The sequence below is a fragment of the Canis lupus genome, chromosome 11, assembly GCF_011100685.1.
Source record: "Canis lupus familiaris isolate Mischka breed German Shepherd chromosome 11, alternate assembly UU_Cfam_GSD_1.0, whole genome shotgun sequence".
In the NCBI taxonomy this organism is placed as follows: domain Eukaryota; kingdom Metazoa; phylum Chordata; class Mammalia; order Carnivora; family Canidae; genus Canis; species Canis lupus.
In genome coordinates, this window is record NC_049232.1 from 73,700,337 (window position 1) to 73,716,215 (window position 15,879).

Sequence of the window (15,879 nt, forward strand, 5' to 3'; positions counted from 1 at the left end):
CCCACGCGTCCCGTCCGCGGCTTCCCCGCCCCTCTCCAACCCACCTCTGACATCTCGGGAACCTCACGTGGCTTGAATCTGGACAGGAGCCGGGGGTCCCTGCTGTGTGGACCTTTGTTCCTGGCACCCTCTCTTCCCGGAATGACGCCCTGCCTCGGGTGGCCCCAGATGGCTCCTACTCAATGTCCACGCCCCAGCTCAGCCATCACCGTCTCCTCCCCCCGACGAGGTGAAGGCCCCGCCGAGCGCCCACAGCCCCCTTCCTGGGCCACAGCGCTCGCCTCGCCTACACACCTGGGCGGTGGGTGCCCCGCTCCTGGCTGGATGGCAGTGCCCGGGGCCACGTCTGATGACCGAAGGGTCAGTGCGGAATGACGAGGTGGGTGAGGGCCAGTGACTCGGAGCAAAGACGGGGAAGGCGACTTGGGCTGGAGCTGTGCTTTGGTGGGGTGCCTGCGCGAACGGTAAGGGGCTAGCGTGCAAGTAGGACACACGAGACCCTCTGGCCACTCTGCCCAAGGGGGGTTAGACCTTGCTGCCCCACTTGAGAAGAAAACCTGAAATGCCCCCCTGCACCCTTGGATGCCCCTCCTGCCCCCGAATCCCGGCGCTGCTCCTACCTGATGAGACGCATGTGACCCTCTCTCTCGGGACCTCTCTCCTGACGGCGCCGCCCTCTTTGCCCTTTCTCTGCCGTCCCCTATGACCCTGCATGGCCTAGTTGGCTGGGCGGGGGGCGGGGGGTGGCAGGGCCCACCCCCTCCCCTTCTCTGGCTCCCGCTCGCTCCAGCAGCAACGATACGGGGGCAGGGGGCACTCTAGGTCGGCGTCGGCGCGTGCTCTGAGGCCAGGCTCCACGGTTTATGGGCATTTCCATTTTTCTGATGCTCAGAGAAGCAAACGAGTGTCTGATGGCACGCAGCTAAGGGGCTCGCTTGCCGGCGCTCCCCCGTCTCCCGGCCCCGGGGCCCTCGGAAATTCCTCCTCCTGCTCTCACGGATCTCGTCCTCCCGGAGCGTCCTCGCTCCCCCAGACAGAGGGCAGGCGCCTCTGCAGCCGTGTTCTCTCTACCCTCGTCTTTTCCCCTTTCTCAATAAATCCATTTAGGAGTAAAGCCTTGATGGACAGGTTAATAGAGCTCTCCTTAAGCTTGGCCACATTAAGGATTCCTGGCTGGCTAAACGTCAACGTCCGCAGCTCAATAGCCGTTTTCCTTCCTTAACAATCAGTGTTTCGCGCCGGGTTCTTTATTGGGTGGACGGGGTCCGGCGCTTGAACGGGTCGTCACGAAGTCAGCAGACCTGGGATTGAGGCCGGACTCCCTGTGTGACCTCGAGCGAGTCCTTTAGCCTCTCTGGACCCTCGCGGTTCTAAAGACGGCGACCGCGATGTCCGGCCCGGCCCACGAACCACGAGTGCGTGTCTGTAATTTTTTTTTAAGTTCCTTGGGAAAAGGGGGCCAAAGTACATGAATAAACACTTTGCCCTTGTGGGTTCTTTTTTTTTTGCCCTCGTGGGTTCTTACCTTGAGGTGTAACGGTGCAAAACTTCCCCGTGAATAGCCTTGCTGCCTTACAGCCGCCTGGACGACGCCGAGGAGCTCTGTGCACTTACCTGTAATGATCAAGGACTTCCTGGAAATGGGGAGGGGGGGGTTGTGTTTCTTCCCAGGGCGTTTTTGTCTCTTTTATGAGCTAATGTACCCCGAAATAGATTCCATTGGGGAAGAAAAAACAGCAAGGAGCCTCAGCCTGATGCCTCCCTACGTTGTATGCCACATATGTGTCTCGGGGCCTCAAGTGAATGTCCCCAAGGTCGCCCAGCAAGCGGGTGGCAAAACTGCGTGTGACCAGCAATCAGGGCCGTCCCCACGTGGGCCGAGCGTGGGTCCCCACGAGGGCTGCGCGGAGTGAGTGGGCCTTCGGGGAGGAGGGCAGTGCCCGCTCCGGGTGCCGGGGGCGCTGGGACGGCAAAAGCCTTGGACTCGGTGTCAGGGCCGTAGGCAACCATCCCTCTGGCTTTCCAGAACCTCGCCTTCCTTTCAAGGCCCTGGCTCTGGCCCACGGCCGAAGCCCGGGGTGGCAGGTGTCCACAGCCAAGGCTCTGACCCCTGCTGCAGCTCTGCCCACGCCCTGCGGGGAAGGCCCAGGCCCCTCGGCATGTCCTGCGGTGCAGTCGCCCTCGCCCGCCCGGGGATCAAGGTGCTGACCGCCTCACCCTGGCAGGCCCAGAGCCGCCGGCTCCAAGCGCACGGGCCCGGCCGAGCCCTGCAGACGCATCGTCAGTTCCGTCCTCACAAGCAGCCCTTTCGGGCGAGGAGGAAACAGAAGCCCAGGGAGTCTCCTCCTGCCACCCCGTTAGTGCTCCCGGGCTTCTCGTAGGTCCAGAGCTCCATACGCCTCCCTCCGGCTGGGGACCCCGATCCGCTTCTCCCGTCCCTCACCCTCCAAATTCGGCTTCTCATCCATAATTGGTCTCGCCTGCTCCTTGTCGTCTCCAGAAAGCCCTCCCCGAGGTTCTAGGCGTGGGACAGGCGCCTCCTCCAGGCTGCCTCACGCCCCGTAGCCCTGACCAACCCTGGCCTGCGGTCCTCACCCCGCCCCCTGCCCCCCGCCCCCGAGACCTGAGCCCCCCGCATCGGCGCCACGGCTGCCTCATCAGCCACCTGCCAGCCTCGGGACCGGAAGGACGTCCTCCGACCTCTCCGCGTCTGTCTCCTTTTCTGGAATCCCGGGGTAACGGCGGGGGACCTTAGAACAGGAGCAGTACAGAGAGCCTGGAGCTGAGCTCGGCATGCGGCAGGTGCCCAGCAGGTGCCCAGCAGGTGCCAGCTGCTGCCTGCGCACCGGGTCACCGCGACACTCTCCACCGTGCCTCTTGCAGGTCTCGCTCACGCAAGATTTTTGAGGAAGGAACAAACGCTGTGCTCCGCAGACTCCGCCGTCTACCTCACAGCAGCGGGGACCTCAGGGATCAGCTGGCACGAGCACAAATCAAGTTTCCTTTTGCATTTCCTTTTATCCAGGGAAGTACGAGAAGGGGCTTCCCCGTGCCCTGCTCCCTGGAGTGAGGTCGTCAGCCTTACAGGAAAAGAGCCGGAGCTCGGGGGGAGGCGACCGCCTTGAACACGGGGGGCCGCGTGGGCAGACGGTCGGGTACTGGACGGCGCACGCGGCTCTGAGCACAGCTCGGGTTGCCTGCCGTAGGCTGGACACTCGCTGGCGGTCGTCCCCTTCGCAGGACCGCCGCGTCTGCGGCCCCAGAGCTCGGTGGCTCCAGGCAGCATCAGCTGCCTTCCTTGGGACCCCCGGCCCTTTGCACTCCTGCTCTCGGGCCCACAGCGGCGTGGGTGCAGGTGCAGGGTGGGCACTGGGGTCAGCCCTGAGTGTCCCTCGGCCCCACGGGAGGCCCAGCGTGGGAGCTTTGTTGGGCCCCGTCCCTCCTCGGATGGCTGAGCCAACGGGACGCCTTGGCCCTGGGTCACCGAGTGTTAGCGGCGGATCGGGGAAAACCTGGGTGTGACCACCGCGGCTGTGGACTGCAAGCTGGCCACCCCGGGCACGGCTCCAGGAGCTCGGCACCCTGTCCATCCTCCTGTCAGCCCCGGGACGGACGCCCCCATCCTCCCGCCGCAGACGGGGAACCCGAGAGCAGAGACACCACAGGCGACAACTGCGGCTGCAGGACTCAAGCGCTTGACCCCAGGCAGGTGGGGCTGGGCCTGAGCCCCCTCGCGGCCGCCCACCTGTCCCCTCCCTGCTGCACCTTCAGGACTCCAGGCCCCCACGCCTGCGTGACTTCAGACTGGATAAACCTCTGATCTAAGTATTTGTGTTCTTTCATCCTTACCCTTGACCTTAAGACATGATCATCACTGCTTCGATTCCTGTACGAACAGCCTCCCGGGGAGTGGAGAGGCCCGAGAGCCTCCTCTCTCAGCTCCACCCCAACGCGGACAGCGGGGCTCAGCCTCTGGCTGCGGAGTCTCCGAGGGGAGGCTTTAAAATGCAGATGCGTGGGCCCCAGCTCTGCCCACCCCCCCCCCCAACTTGGCTAAATTAGAAATTTGCAGGCTCAGGCTCAGACATCTCGGTTTAAATACCCCTCGTGCTTCCAAAAGGGCGGCAGGAAGCTGCTCCAAGGAGCAGAGTCCGCGTCTGGGGTTGTTATCCCTGGATTCAGCGTTACCCTGCGACCCTGAGGGAATGCGCAGCCCCTCTGAACGGCCTTTCCTCAATCTGTGAAATGGGAAGGAAACTGCCGCCTTGTGAAGGTGTTAGGTCACCGTACGCGGCAAGGCTGGCGGGTCCGCAGCGCACGGCCCCCAGTCCTGGGATGCACGGCGCCCACTGCACCCCCCCGTCCTGGCAGCCGGCAGCTGCCTGCCCTTCCGCTCCGGTCGGCCACGCTCAGCGGCTGAAGGTCTGTGGACTGCAGTTAAACGAGGGGCTCGGGTGTGACTTCTGGCTTCACCTCCTAATACCTTTGTTACCTCAAGCAAGTTTCTGAACCTCAGTTTCCCCATCTGAGAAGTGGGGCCAATGCCACGTGGCCCGGTGAACACGCGAGGAGCGTGCGTGCACACAGCATTGGACACAGACCCGGGCCCGGGAGGCGCCAGGGGTGCAAAGCCGGACGTGCACGCTCCCCCCTCCGCCTCTGCTGCCCGTACTTTGTGCCTCGGGAGAGTCAGGCGGACGCGCTCCTGCTGACTCGAGCCACGTGTACTCAGGGACTGGACCACAATTCCAAGAACCGTCAGTCTTCCAGGTGCCAAGTTAACAGATTTTGGTTTTCCAACTGTCAGGACCGGGGACTTAATCCCCAGGAAACAGGCTTCGCCAAGCCCCATAGGAACCAGCACAACTTCTAACTCAAATGCTGCCCGGGCCTTTACTCACTGACAGGAAGTTAATTCCACAGGCGTCACTGGCCAGGGCAAGGCCGGGGGAGGAGAGGTGGTCGGTCCCAAAGCAGGTGCCAGAGGGAGCGAGCACGGCAGACAAAGGCATCGAGATCCAGAGACGTCTGAACGGGTCTGAGGGTAGAACTTGACAGGGCCAGATGCTCGGTAAATGGTGACTTGAGAGCACGTTAAATCCCTCTTCTGGGTTCTGAAAACCAGACACATGAATGCAGGAGAGGAAATCGCGGCGTCGCGGGCTGCAAGGCTCAGTCAGCTAATGGCTATGAGGCTTTCACGCCCCGGTCACCGCAGGCTGCGGTGGAGACAGCAGCTCCGGAGCGGGTCTGCTTCCACTTCCCAGCCCCGTTACATGCGTCTCTGAGCTTCCGCGTTCCCACCTAGAAAGTGGGGATAAAACAGTGCCTGCCTTGCGAGCTGCCGAGAGAACCAAACGAGGCCATGTCCCAGGCCCGTCCTAGAGGCACAGAGAGAAATGAACAAGCCCCGCTGTCCACGGAGGCACCGCCTAGCAGGGAGGCTGACGTAAGCCCAGCAGGGTGGTCCGCGTGCGGGTCTGTCCCTGAGACACCATAGGCCGGGGTTGACGAGCCGCAGCCGATGTGCCAAGTCCAGCCCGCTGCCTGCTTTTATAAATAAAGTTTTATTGGAACACGGCCACACCCCTTCCTCGACGCGTTGTTCATGGCATCTTTCCCGCTGCAGCGGTAGCGTTGTGTCCTTGCAACCGGGACCATATGGCCTGCAATGCCTAAAATATCTAGGCTGTAGCCCTTTACAGAAACACGGTGCCAGCTCGTTACAGAGGGAGAAGTTAACTCCGTCCTAGATGCCAAGAAAGAAGATGATGCTTAGCCCCAGCGCGTGTTGGGTCTTCTGAGTCGGTGAACTTCTGTCTTTTGCAATTAATGAATTTGGGGTTTGGAAGTTTTGATGGCTGGCCCGAGGTCCCAAGTGTGTTAGAAGCAGGATTCAAACCTGGACCTAATGATTCTGCACGGCAGGCTGTTTTCACCGTCCCGGACAAACGAGGACAAGGACATAGCATATTTGAGCTGGGTATTGAAGAATGAATAGGAGCCTTCCAGGGGCAGGTAACGTCTAAAGGATGAAAAAGGCATCCAAGGATATAGACGAAAGAGCAAGAACAAAGTGTCCAGGGCGTAAATGTGTTTGGAAAACACAAACAGTTGGGTGCTGAGGGCTCTGAGAGTATGAGAGCTAGAGAGGGAGCTGTGAAAGGAGGAAGAGGCCCGGAAGACGGGCAGTGATGGAGAGGGTGCAAACTGCCCACGTGTAGATCTCCACCCACAGGGTCTGGGGAATACCACCCCCACCAAGAGGGGTCCAGGAGCAATTCGCGCAGAGCAATCGAGCGATCTCGGTGTACCGATGGCAAAACTGAGCCCCCCACCCCCCAATGGAAAAACTTGCCCAAGGCCACAAGCCCACATCTGTCTGTAGTACAAAAGCTAGGGTCCCCTGTCAGGTCACAACCCCGAGGCCAAAGTAGATACTGCCAGTGTGGGTGCTGCTGGGGCGGGGGGCACCTGCCGGGGGCACCTGCTGCACCACATCCTGGAGAATTGGCGGGGGGGGGGGGGGGGTGAAGGGAGCTCTCGGGCTTCCTTGGGACTGACTGGGTTCCACTGCACGATCCATCTGGTACCACGGCGTCCCAGACCCATTTCTGCAGGTTGCCATGCCGGTTAGGATGAGCCGTGCCGGGGGGAGGCCTGCCCATGCACCCATGGCCTTCGGGTGACCTCACAGATTGCCAACTTCTCAGATCGAATAGACGGCTTACAAGCAGGGCGAGGCTGAACTCACTGTAACCGGCTGTAGAACGAACCGGGGCCTTGCGGGACCCCCTCTAAAGACCCGCGCCACTAAAGGTCGCGAGGCTCTCTGCTTCCCAAGACCAGGTATGAACGAGGCTGCAATTACACATTTCAGTTAAGCGCCTTCCATCGGTGCTGAGACGTGGTGGGATCCGCTCTGGGGAAATACAAACGCTGAGATGAAATGCAGTCCTCCGTCCCTCCCCCCGGCTCCCCCGGTACCTCCTCCCGGCACCATCTCTGTTTGAATCAGCAGCAGCAGCATGGCGCCAGGCACGGGGAAGGGGCGCCCCATCTGAACCCCGCCTGCACCTCCTGCAGCCCTTCCCTGGAGCCTGGGCCGCCTCTCCTGTCGCTTAGGGTCACGCCGAGCTCGGGACATGTCAGGGGCTTGAGGGTGAATGCAAATAAACACGCTCCCACCAGCTGCCCTGTCGCTCTGAGAGCTGCTGGGAGAGTCAGTCACTCCGTAAGCATTGCTTGAGTACCTACTGTGTGCAAGATGATGTTCTGAACCCGATGCCAGAGAAAACCTTCTGGAAAATGCTTTGAAACCCAAAGGAATTGAGTTTAAATCCTGGCTCTGCCCAGCTCAAGCCATGGGGTCTCCCTGAGACTCTTCCTTCCCCGCGAACTGGGAACAGCAGCAAATCCACTGCACAGTGCTATGGGTCCTATGTGATAGCCTGGGGGGCCCCTACCCATTCCTGAATGCTGCCCCCAACCTTGTAGGGGCTTCGCACAGCTACTTGGCATTTCTTTGCTCCCCCTCAGCCATCACCCATCCTCTGGACTCTGCTTCATTACGTCTTCCCTGCTGGCCCGGGCACCTCATAGAAGGCCCCGCTGCTACCCTGTTACCCACCCCCAGGCCCCCAGGGAGCACCTCCATGTGCTTAGCCCTGTACCGGTGGCTTTGGAAAAGTGCATCACTGTGTGATTAAATATTTACTCTCAAGCACTTAAACCTCTAGTTTTAAAAACAGGACTAACGCGAGATGAGAATGATTCTGTCGATCCTGAAGGTGGTGCAGCGCTTGGTTCGGGGAAGGGGAGACTGAAGAGGGCTGTGGAACTCGGGAGACTAGTGTGGAAGGAAAGGAAAAGCGCTGAAAAGAGGGCTGCTGGCACCAAGGCTGGAGACCACGATGGAGCCACAGGGACGTGGCCCAAGCTGCCACATGGTGAAGAAATCCCTGGGCTAGGCCAGCCATGCCTTCCTGTCTCATGCTGGGGCTCGGTTTCCTCGCCTACAAAATGGGGAGAATAAAACCAAGCTCCTCCTGGGTTTGTGGTGAGGAGAGCACAGAACGCAGGGTGTGAAAGGCTTTGAGAACACAAGGGTGCGCAGCGTGGAGAAGCACCCGAGTCACCATGGAGAAAGCAGACCGAGCAGTGCACACACGCACATGCATTCACACACACCCCAGCGCACCCATCAGTGGCTCCAGACCTTCCCCTGCCCTGGGCCGTGTGACCCCAAGACATGACCGTGGTTCTCAGGGCTGAGGCGGTCCCCTTGCTGCCTGTAAGGCAAAGCCTCCTGCTGTCCTCAGCACTACCCCAAGAGGGGTGGGAGGGAACGGCTGGAGGAGACAGAAGGGCTCCGTTATCTCACTCTGAGGCACGAACAGCCAGGACCAGAATCCCAAGAAAAAGAAATGGGAGTTGGCACGATGATTCTCCCATGCTGAGCGCTCTGCTACCTTCAACTCAGTGCCCTAATCCCCGCGAGCCTCGGATCCTACAAGCCACATTATGCATGTACCCACTCTTGGTTTAACTAAACACCACTGGCCCTTTTTCCTCTTCTTTGTGTCCACGACTTAGATGTGCAGGAGACTTTGGAGTTTTTAAAGCTCATCTTTATCATAATCAATGAGAAAAAACATGGTAGGAGTTTATTTTTGCATTTTAGAGATTTAGAAAATCCAAGCTCTAGCTGAGGTCCTATGGGGATGAGGGTGTACTCCAATCTGGGGACCTGTGTCCTTACACAAGAGGAAAATTTGGAAAGAGAGGCACACACACACATGAAGAATGCCATGCCATGACAGAGCGATGTGTCCCCTGGCCGAGGAACACCAGGGATTGCCAGCAACCACCAGAAGCTAGAAAGAGGTAAGGAAAATCCTCCCCTGGAGCCGTTAGAGGGAGCACGGCCCTGCTGACACTTTGATTTTGGACTGTTGGCCTCCAGAACCATGAGAGGATAAACTCAGTGTTGTAAGCCGGCTGGTTCCGGGCACTTGGTTATAGCAGCGCCAGGAAACCAATACAGCAGCATCACCAGCACCCATCCTCCCCTGATGCTCTGGCCCCGTCTGACTGATAAGGTCTTTGTGGACCTCACCGCCCATGTGACCTGCCCCATGTCAGGAACTCAGGTCCCTTGTAGAGAAGCTTTTCAGAAATATCATATGAGTTTCAAAGCTCTGTGGCTTCTAGGTCTCTTCCCAATTCTCTTACCTTCCATCACACTATGTTAACCATCTACATCCACCCACCCATCAATCACAGATAATATGTCCTATAACAGTTGGGACACAAAAGCAAACAAAATGAGTCCTGTGATCATAGGTAGCATGGATGCAAAGCGGCAGAAGTGTTGGAAAAAAAAACATAAAAATAAACATCCGAGCTAATGAATCCACGAGATCATTTCTAGGTAGAAAACAGCCAGGTAAGGAGAGAATGGTGGTTGAAGGAGGTGGAAGGCCACTGAGAAAGTGATCTTTGGGGACAGAACCTAATGTTTAAAAAAAAGAAAAAAAGACAAAGGGATGTTATTGCCCACAAGGCTTCTTGTCCTGAGAAGACTGATATCCCAAATAGCTTATCTCCTGACTCCACGCTCTCTACCTCCCCATTGGACCAAACCTAAAACAACAGCAAAAAACAAACAAAAAAATTCTAGATTTGATATTCCTGAGGCTCAAATATGAGCCACTTGCCCCTTCCTTGCACATACGCTGCCGTGTTTATAGGTCAGCTGATTGTATGATTTTTCATCCAAACTGGAATGCTTTTGAGGGAGGGAGGGGACATTCTTGCTGCTTACATCAGGACCATGGCATTTCCCCAAGAGAGCCAGCATGTGCGGTCTCCTATTTGAAAGGGGCTGTAACTGCCTCCCAGGTCTCTAAGTCCAGTGATGTAATTTCAACATAAGTATCCCACATCAATTAGCCAGGCTGGAGGGCAGCAGAGGAAGGTCATTATGTAAATGGTGGCCAATCAAAGTCATGCAGGCTTCAGATGGAAGCCTTCCGCCTTCCTGCAGATTCACTGCGGTTCTGTGTTAATGCTGGACTCCTTTATGACGCACCGTAACACATCCGCGACAGACCCCAGCCTGCTCACCTAGACCTTCCTAATCCTTGAGCGGTGGTATTTGACCTGAGATCCCAGAATGTGTGAAGGGAAATTAGAGCTCATGGCAGAGGCCACTGGAGACCTCCTAGCATTCATGCTCCGCTTCTTTCACGACAGTGGAATTCATCCACCCAGCTTCCCTTGCAGCTAGGAATGTCATGTGACTTCATTTGAGCTAATGAATATAAGCACAAGTGTTGGGTGGAAACTTCCAGAAACCTCTCTGAAGGTACAGCTGTTGAGTACCCTTTGCTCTTTGGAAGCCTCTTTTTTCTACCATCTTTCTGTGACACGAATATGATCATTAGAATGTCTCCTTGGACCTTGAGGTCAAAGAGCACCCACAGACAGAGATGATGGTGAGCTGAACGGGAAGCGACCTGGGTCCCTGAGAACTCTGTGGAGCGGCACCCCTAGCGGCCCTGGACTTGAACATGAGACAGCGCTAATGCACTGAAGTGTGAACCTAGTTGTAGTAAGACGGAGTCCTGCTAGTTCCTGGTGTTAATTCTGCAGATCTGGAGAACTGAGTCCAGGAGAGGGGATGAGAGGACGTCCAAAATCAAACTGGCTGATTAGATAATTACCAAAAAAAATTATCTATCGTCATAATCAATGAGAAAAAAACATGGTAGGAGTTTATTTTTGCATTTTAGAGATTTAGAAAATCCAAGCTCTAGCTGAGGTCCTATGGGGATGAGGGTGGACTCCAATCCAGGGACTTCCCAATTTCTAGCTTCCACTAGATTCAGTCCCCTATTTTCTGGCAGGCACGGCCAGAGTCTTCATTCCGAGGTAAGGTAAGGTAAGGTAAGGGTGTGTGTGTGTGTGTGTGTGTGTGTGTGTGTGTGTGTGTGTGTTTGTAAAGAGCACAATAGAGGAAAGTGTAACCAACTCTCTGTGCTCAGGAAAGACTCTCTAAGGGAGAAACCATGGAATCCAGGGCCTAAGAGAGCAATGAAATATGTTAGTTGTTGTAAAAGGGGGAAACAGCATTTCAGGCAGAAGCCCAGAGGCCAGGGAGGACATGGGAGGTGTGGCAGGCACAGCAATGTTCCCCCACATATGTCTCTGCCCCAAGCCCCTGAACCCGTGAATACGGTGTTATGAGCCAAGCAGGAATCAAGGTTGCTCATCCGCTGTCTGCACTTACCCGAGTGGGCTCAATAGAGTCACAAAGGCCTTTAAAAGCAGAAGAGGGGAGACAGGAAAGTCAGCGTGATGGAAAACTGCAGCCTCCCCTGGCCGCTGCTGGTGCGGAGATGGAAGGAGGGGACCAGAGCCAAGGAACGGGCTCTAACAGCTAAAAAAAGGCAACCGATTCTCCCATAGACCATCCAGAAAGGAACACAGCCCTGCTGACATGTTGGTTTCAATCCAGTGAGAGACCCCTTCGACACTTCGGACCCCCCCAAAACCATCAGGTAATAATTTATATTATAAGGAAGCAAATGTGCGCCTTGGGCCACCAAGCCCATAGGAATTTGTTACAGCAGCAACAGGAAACTAATACAGGGATGAAAGCTCATTGCGGCTGAAGTGTAGCGCATGGATGGGAGGCTGCAGAGGTTCATGGTCCACGGCCAGAGTCTTCATTCCGAGGTAAGGGTTTTGAACCACAGACAAGGAGAAGCCACTGAGGGACTGTGGGAAGCATGGTGAGGTCAGATTTCCATTACGGAAGTTTCCCCACCTGTCCAGGTGAACGGAGGGGTGGGCCTGGAGACAGGGAAGGGGTCACAATGGTCTTGGGGAGAGATGCTGAGTTGGAGGAGGCAGGGGTCATTTCCTGTGAACCCCCAAGACCCCTGCACATGGAGTGACGGCACCCGGGGGTGTCCTGCATTTGTTGTCAGTCTGTGCAGTTGGAATCTCTGAACTAGAGGAGAGCCGGGCTTGAGAGCTGCTCTACCCTTTACTAGCTCTGGGGCCTGGACTGAGTCACCTCCCTTCTCTGCACCTCGGTCTCCTCATTTGCAAAGTGGTGATGACAATCCCTTCAAGGATCATCAAGGGGTCAGTGTCATGTGGGGTATGGGTCAGGGGGCTGGGTGCCATGGAGCGGGCCCTAGAGACAATGCCGACAGGACAAGGACAACCACAGTCATTCCCAAAAATGCCCACGGAGGATGCGGGAAAGGTCGTTTCTGGTTCTGGGCACAATAAAATGATGTGTGAGGTCACAGAATCTTGGCCACTCCAAGGGATAGGTGCTAGAATCTGAATTCTGGAATCTAGGAATTATGGAGTCCTAGAATAATACACACCCTCCAGACTAATAGTAAACCACCCGGCAATTCGCTAAGGCAACTATGAACGAAGCTGTCACTATCTCCGCCGGTTCTGATCGGTCTTGGCCGCCTGAAGCTTTACATCAGGAAGGTATCCGAGACCATGACGGCGTCCACGCGTATGAATGCTGAGATAGTCGCGGCTGCCCTGGGGACACACACTGAGGCAGATTGTCTATGAGATCAGTGTGGGAAGGTATCAGCGGGTGTGCTTGGACTCCCCCAGAACTCCTGGGGAAGCAGCAGGAAGGTAAACGAGATTTCCCACTTAGATCGCCAGACACACGTCGTCATCCCCAGGACTTCACCCACCTTGCTTAGAGTAAGATGCTAGGAAGGGGGGATGGCGATGCCTTAAAACGCAGATGAGACTCACTTTAAGAACAGGTACAGAGGCCAGAAGCCTAGAATTCATCCCACGCAGGGGGGAGGTGGACACCCACCAGGCACAGGATCCCCCCACAGGCCAGGTGACAAAGGCCCTGCGGGAAGGCCCACTGTGCGCCCCACTTCGCAGGCAAGAGGAAGGCCAATGGGAAGGCCCTGGAATCCAGGAAGCCCCGACTGGACATTTGGGAAGCCCCCTCTCTTCTCCAGCCTTCCATGTCTCCACCCAGGTCATGAGGGGATTAGCCTAGAACCATGGATCTCACCACGGGCAGGTCTACGTCCAGAGAGCGGCTGGACGTTTGCAAGGGCATTTTGGTGGCTGTAACCGATGGAAGGGGCAGCGCTGGCGTTCACACACTACCCAGCCTGCGGCACACGGGACGGCTCAGCCTGACAAAGAACCGGGCCACACCTGCCTTGATTTTGGGATGTCCCACCTGACATCCGCGGAAAACGCCCCGCTCGGGCGACCTGAGCCCAGATTGTAGCTCCACCTCACACAGAGATACGAGGAACCTTGTCTGATTCTGATACACACAGGCCTTTCCGGGAACGCAGCTCCCATGCAAATAAAGGAGGGATCACTCTCGGTCTTGCTGAGATCTCTGCTGTTTGGGGAAATGAGAGCTCTGGAGGCCACGTTGCTCCTGTACCTGAGCGGCCAATTCCACCCAGTCACTCGGGCTTCCATCAAGCAATCGTCCGACTGCTATTACATCTTCCGGTCCAGTCATACCCTCTTATTCACATATCAACATACATATTATTTTATTATAAATTACTTTGCCTTTTATTTTTCATTTACTTGGCCGTGCGGGCATTATATAGATTTTTAAAATGAGATGTCTAGGTGGGTCATATAATTTATGAATTCTATTTCAGGATAATAAAGGGAGCATCACAAAATATTAGCCTGGAAGGGCTGGGAACCGCCGGGTCACGTGAACACTGGGTGGCTTCCAGCCGCGGCCAAGTAAGGGTATTACGGAAAGAGAAGCACTCAGGATCATCGGCTGCATGTTACAAGTAGAGAATGACGGTAAATTATCTTGTTTTCCACAATTTGTCCCTCAGCCATCCCCAGAATGTAGGGTGATCTACGCCACTGACTGTGTCCTGTCCAACTCCCTGAGCGACGAGATTGCCTGGAATCGAGTTTGGGCCCATTCAGAATTGCTCAAGAATGCTGCAGCTCTGCTGAGATGGAGCCAAGCAGGTGTTTTTTTTTTTTTAAGATTTATAGCGTAATTGATTTCTTTATAAGCCATTCAGGACTTATTATTTATTAATCCACCTGTCAAGGTTAATTTAAACTACTTCTCAATAAGGCCAGTTGACAACACCTCTGTTTACCAGGTTGACAGCCCCCATGAGCAAAGAAATGGCAGAATGGTTCTTCTCGCCTCAACAGGGAGCTCTGAGGAGGGACCACCCAGCCCTCACGGGGAAATGCGAGAGCGCTTCACCCTTGGTGGGGACAGAAATCAAGGGCTTACCCTCCCTCCCAAGCACGTCCCAGGCCTCAGAGCTTGCACCGGACACTGCGCGACCGCTGAGTCCCATAGATTGTGCAGCCTTGGCCTCTGCTGGACCTCGCTCTTCTCTCCATTCCCACTGCCAGGACCTGAAGCCATGGCCGTCTTCTCCCAAGACTGTGGCAACGGTTCCCACACTGGCCTCCTTGCCTCTACCTTTGCATCCCTCCCATCCATCAAGGTGATCTTCCCCAGATTCAAGGCTGACCGTGTCTGACCGAAGCCCTTCAATGGTCCCCACAGAGTCAAGTTCAAAGTCCTCCATGTGCCCGACCAGCCCTGCCAGCCACTGCAGCCTCAACTCCTGCCACCCCTCGACCCACTTGCACCCCATGCCCCATCGGTACCATGCAGCATGCTGTTCCCTCCTCTCATCTCCCAGTCTTCGTGGAAACTCCAGCACTAACCTGGTAGCTGCCCCTTGCTGCCCCAGCTACCTCCCTCAAGGATTCCGTCTCGCATTTGTGCTCTTTAATCCCGTGACCATTGAATCAGTGATTGACAAATATGGGTCCAACGTAGAGCATGGGCCAGGTGTGGTGCTGAGCCCCAGGGGCTCAGCAGAGAACCAGGGAGGCCGCTTCCCCCTGGAAGCTCTGGTCCAGGCTGGGAGCTCCCCGAAGCAAATTGTTTCTAAGCAATCCCCAACATGGTGCTGCAGGAAGCCCAGAAAGACGAGGGGAGCTACCCTAGAGAGCCACCATACTCGGGCTCTCCTCTCCCGTCTGGGCCGCAGCCCTATACAGCGAGCGTTTCCATACCCGCCTTTAGAGATGAGCAGCCTGGTGTCCAAGGGGGGGAAACAGCGCACCGATGGTCACCCAGCTCACCTGCGGTGAGTCCCACATTCAAACTCAGGCCTGATTCCAAAGCTTCTCCTCCATCACCTGCTGGCTCCAGCCGAGTCTGCATCCCTCGGCTCTCATAGAGCACATGAGACTCTAAGTCGCATGGACTCCAGGACCAGGCCACCTTGGGTGACGTTCGAGTCCTGCCCCCTGAGCACCACGTGGCGTGCAGAGTCCATAGTGTTAGCTGAATGAATACGTGAAGTTCAGGGATGTCAGGGTGGCTCAGCAGTTGAGCACCTGCCTTCAGCCCAGGGCCTGATCCTGGAGCTCCAGGATCGACTCCCGCATTGGGCTCCCTACATGGAGCCTGCTTCTCCCTCTGCCTGTGTCTCTGCCTCTCTCTCTCTCTCTCTCTCTCTCTGTGTCTCATGAATAAATAAATAAAATTCAAAAAAAATATGTGAAGTTCCCCAAGAGACTCTGACAGGGAAGCTGCCATTGACTTTGAGCGGGATGTCGCGTTAACCTTGGCCAAGTAGACCGCTGGTCGGATCCAAGTCCTCATGCCCCCTCACCTTCTCAACGTCAAAGAGCATGAGCGCTCGGTCAGATACTTGACGGGAGGAGGCTCTCGGAGTCAGCGTGATCTCCGAGTGCTGAGACGTTAGCAGGTCACCACGCCACGGGCCTGTGCGAAGGCAGAGCCGTTGGCCCTTCTACACCCCGGACCAG

The 15,879-nt window shown here is 56.3% G+C and overlaps 1 long non-coding RNA gene across 2 annotated transcripts; it reads left to right on the top strand.

Moving 5' to 3' along the window:
* The first annotated feature begins 12,371 nt into the window (after positions 1–12,371).
* On the top strand, positions 12,372–15,536 carry LOC111097897. 2 transcript variants are annotated; one of them, XR_005366457.1, is made up of 3 exons: positions 12,372–12,681; positions 13,704–13,860; positions 14,178–15,536. It is a non-coding gene; the product is annotated as an uncharacterized LOC111097897 (long non-coding RNA). The 2 variants fall into 2 exon arrangements; XR_005366458.1 differs by having other exon boundaries at positions 14,443–15,536.
* The last annotated feature ends 343 nt before the right edge of the window (positions 15,537–15,879 follow it).